Here is a 5,108-nt window from a genome sequence, read left to right on the forward strand (position 1 = left end):
AAAGGGAAAGTGAGAAAGCAAGCCAGCAGAAACAGGACTCAAACGATGGTCGGCTATGTGGGAGTCCAGCACCTTAACTACCATGCTACCTGCTAGCCCTCACAATATGATTTTTCCAAGTGTGCATATAGTAAGTGACAGTTAAAGTAAGGATATTGCCGTAAGCATAATTTTCAACAGAAAACTTTACATTTATTTATAGATGCATAAAGTAGCACCAAAGGAGTTAAAGAGTTAAGTGTGTGTTTTCTTTTTCACTTGTAAATGAAATAAGCCAAAACTTAAAGCCAGAAATTAATGGTGCTGATTTCAAAGGATTTCCCATGTTAGATCATTTATGGAAATGACCTGATTTCTATACCAGAGTTATAAAAAAATGTGATCTTGGGGCCGGACAGTGACACAGTGGTAAAGCAGGATACTCTGCAAGGCTGACCCACATGGGAGCATTCCAGGTTGATGTCTGCCGTCTTCCCTGGGTACTCCTGGCATCCCTTCGCCCAAGATCAGGGGTGGCCGAGGCTAGGAGTAGGTTGTAGTGTTGACAATCTATTTCTCTGTTATGAAGGAAATAAATAAATAAACTTTTATATATATGCATATATATGTGTGTGTGTGTGTATGTGTGTGTGTATATATATATATATATACACACACACACACACACACACACACATATATATGCATACACACACATACACACTCACACATGAACATAATCCTCACAGCAAGTTAACTTGATGACTAGTGAGCTAGATATGGGTTTGAACTTACTGCCATTATTCTCTTCTTGGATGTTACTTTTTTGTTCAAGTTCCTTCCTGTCTAAAGTGGGGTAATACTTCTTACCTCAACAGAGTGAGGTGAGCTTGCCCGAGATACTGAGTGACATGTTGTGCCCACTGAATACGGTTCATCCATGTGACTCTCCTCACACCTCACCCTTCACTTTTTCTGGACCCACCTGCACTTTATGACAGACTTATCAGTCTAACTCAGCTTTGCTTACTAAAAGACAAACGGTCATTTTGATAAAGGCCATCTTCCCCTCTGCCTTGTCTAATGCAAACTGCTGTTCCAGCGGTTCCACAGACCCTTCTGCCTAGTATCCCTCCTGTGTTCTGGCAGGGTAAGGTTTCCATTGTACCCGGTCCTATTTCTCTCTAAATTTATTACAGTCTCCCTGTGTGTTGAGGAATGCCTTCCTCCTTTCTTTTGGCTGGTCTAGATCTTACTCATTCCATCAGACCTAGCTCAGTTCCTAAATTCATTCATGCACCCATCCATCTATCAATGCCCAGTCAGTCAAACACATTTCTCTACCAGGCATCAAGCCCTGAACTGAGTCATGAGAATTCAAAGAACAAATTAAAAGAACAAAGCCCCAGTTCTCAAGGAGTCCATTGTTTAGAAGGGGCAACCGATATGTGAACCAACTGTCCCATGCAAGGGGAAAAGCACCGTTCAACGCCGCAGTAGTGGTGAGGAGGAAGTGTTCCATGCTGCCTGGTGTTAGGGCGAGATGAGAGGGAGGATCTCTCAAAGTAAGGCTTAGAGGGAAGGATGAGTTTGGAAAGGTGATTACGGGCAGAAGGAATACAAAGGCATAGAGCTGTGAAATATCAAAAGATGCAGGGGCCAGCAGTTGGCATAGTGGTTTCATCACTGGAGTTCCACACAGTCGACTGTGGTTCGAGTCCTGGACCTGGTAGCTTGAAATTCACGCTGGGTGCTTGTGCATGTGTGCTCAAGATCCCAGGAGGAGAAGGGATTGTGGTGTGGCCATTACCCTGGGGGGTGATTTCTCACTTTCTCTCTCACTGTCTCTGTCTTTCTCTCTGGAGAGCACATCTACCCAATGGCAAAAACCTCTAAAAAAAACAAGAGAAAAAAAAAAGATGTTAGAACCAGGGCCAGCCAATGGTGTGGTGATTAAGGTGGCTGGGTCCTTTGTGGCTGATTGTGCAGTTTGAGTCCCAGACCTGGCAGCATGAGAAATAGGCCAGACGTAGGTGCGGACACACCCAAAATCCCGAGAGGAGGTGGGATTGCCACATGCCATTCTCCCTAATGGTGCTTTCTCACTTTCCCTCGCTTATTTTCTCTGTGTCTCTTCCACATGATTACATGCACCCTTTGGAAAATTAAAAAAAGAGAGAGAGACATTGGGAAACTTCAAGTGCTTATATATGGTTGAGTTGGGGCGAGGGGTTGGTAAACGAGGCTGGAGCAGTGACAGAGGAATAGTGGCTATGCATGCAGGCTAAGGCTTCTGCTTTTTTTTCTCAGGGCAGTGGAGATGTCGTCCCATCCCAGGAGTTTACCCACAAAATGTAAATGGTGGATTATAGCAGAGCAAGACGACAGGTTACAGTGGCACCCACTGCTAAGACATTTGCTCCGCAGACTGGGACCACATGGGAGGCCCGGGCTTGATCCCCAGCTCACACGGAAGATCAGGTACGGTGGCTTGCACCTGTAATCCCACGCACAAGAAGTACAAACTGGTGACTGGCCTGTGCAGCATGGGAGACCATATCTAAAAAGGAACCTGTCGTGGTGGTGTGCCTGTAAGCCCCACTGGCAGGCTGAGGGAGGAGGATGGTGACAGAGTAAGACCCTGTCTTATTAAACAAGCAGCAGAGACAGGAGCTGAAACCACTGCCAGCTAACTGCTTTTTAGCTTTCAAATTTTTGTGGACTGGGGCCGGCAGGTGGCATGGTGGTTAAGGGCGCTGGACGCCCACATGGCTGACTGCAGTTCAACTCCTGGACCTGGCGGCTTGTTTTCTCATTTCCTTTCTCTCTTTCTCGCTCTGTCCCTCACTGGTCAAGTTAAAATAAGTAAATAAAGTTAAATAAAATGATTCTTTAAAGGGAAAAAAATTTTTGTGGACATTTTGGTACTAGATTTTCATGGATATTAACAGTTCGTGGAATTCTCTTTCAATCACTTCGGGCTACTTGGAAGAAAAATGTTACGTATGTGTGTGTGTGTGTGTGTGTGTGTGTGTTTTCTTTAGACAGGGCCTTACTAGGTTATGATCCTCTTCAGTAGCCAGGACTACTTAAGTAGTTGGGACTACAGTTGTGCCTTGGTGCCTGACTTTTAGAGTGGCTGAGAATCGAACATAGATCTCTGATAAGGTATCTGCCTGCTGAATAAAAGCGTCACCCAGCGTGTGTGCTACTGAGGCTGGGCCAAAAAATTGTTATATTAATTAGTGAAGACTTACTGATTGCATGGAAAGGAAATCAACTCAAACAGTTTTAACCAAAAGAGGGTAGCCTTTCAGGATCCAGGGGTTTTCTTTGAGATGTAAGACCAGGGATACAGGAGGAACTTACGACCCTGAAGTACAGTCTCAGAGATTTCTGTTTCTTTTCCTTCTGAGTATTTATACTAAATTCAGTTCTTTCCTCCTTTGCTCCATGACCAGCTCTCTCTGGTCCATGTGGTGGAATGTGGCCTGCTCACAGCTCCTGAGTATACCTACTGTGATTCCAAGTATCACTGGGATTTAGCTTGCCTCTCAGACCTACTTCCAAATTTTGAGAAGGAATTAAATTGATCCAGCTTGAGACAGTTTTCTCCATCCCCCACCTAAAAGCGAGTCAGGGAAAATCCTGGTGTGTAATGCAGTACACCCCATGTTGCCGTGTGTAGTGGGCAGCGTCGGTGAACTGTTTCCAGATGTGAGGGCACCATCATGAACTACGCAGACACACAGTGTCGACTGCAACAGAGGCAAGAGTCAGTTATTTACTCATCTGATTTTCTTCACCATTTTCTCTCTTCCAATTTTGTTCAGAAAAGGGGGGAGGCTGGGTGTGGGAAGTATTCTCACAGCTGTTTGGTGAATTTCTACAGCTTGGAGCAGTCAGAGACGAGACCTGAAGCTCAGGCAACTACAGTGTGGGACTGGGTTCCCTGAGGTCTTTGCAGTCTGACTATGCCAAGGTCTTCTGAGAAAAGGTCACCTTGGGGACCAGCCAGGTGGGGTGGTGGTTCAGGTGGCTGGATCCCACATGGCCCACTGTGTGGTCTGAGTGGCTTGAAAATCACACCAGGTTCTTGTGCATGTGTGCTCAAAAGCCTTAGGAAAGTGAGGAAGGGACTGCGGTGTGGCCATGCCCACTAGGGATGCCTTCTCACTTTCTCTCTCCCTCTTCCTCTCCCTTTCTATCTTTCTCTGGTAAGTGCATGAGCCCTATAGCAAACTAAAAACATTAAAAAAATTTACCTTGGCGCCTGAGTTTCTTCCCAGTTGGGCTCTGGGTGGTTGCCCAGGGGGCCTGGGTCAGCTGCTCTTCACAGCGTGGGGCTAGGACCTCACGTAATTTGTCTCTTCTATTCATACTTCCCCTATTATGAAAGAGAAATATTGACCAAGATTTACCTCAAATAAATATGGCAACATACAAACTGTGGACTATTCAAGTTCCTCTGAATATTACATGCCAAGTAAGAAGTTTATGAGGGAAAGCTGCATGTCTCAAGTGACAGAATTTATTTTTCTAATGAAATGTTTATTGTATAAGGCAAGAGAAAACAAGCACATGTGCTACTTATGCTAATAAGCATTTGATAAGTAGAATGCAATTTTCTCCTTAATCAACATAGTGTCCATCATGTTCAATTAGTAATGCACTAGTGACAGTCCATGCTGGGCTGGAAGGAGAGGAGCAGCTGAGTGCTGTTCAGGGATCCACGAGCCCGCTGTATGTCACCACCCAACACCATGCAAGTGACATCAGAACCAGAGGGCAGAGCTCACATGCCTGGTGTTCATTCCCAGTCCCTTCTGTAGACACAGGGCCCATCCTGCATGTATTATGAAATTCCTTTGGAAATAAAGTTATAGCTATACTATGTATATTTGAGCAGCTTTATAATAATATTTGCAAATCACTAAAACAAAGTACTTTTCAAATGATACTTGAATCATTATATGTATGCTAATAGTTAAATTAGAAATAAGTGAATAAAGAGATGGATTCTCCTTTTTAATAATTATTCTAGTACTTCAGACTTTTATAATTGTCTCTTGTAGAAACCTGCCAGAACGGGTGCTGTCTGCTTGCACTGTGCATGGCACTCAGTCTAG

This window comes from Tupaia chinensis, unplaced genomic scaffold (assembly GCF_000334495.1).
Source record: "Tupaia chinensis unplaced genomic scaffold, TupChi_1.0 Scaffold000133_1, whole genome shotgun sequence".
Lineage (NCBI taxonomy): Eukaryota > Metazoa > Chordata > Mammalia > Scandentia > Tupaiidae > Tupaia > Tupaia belangeri.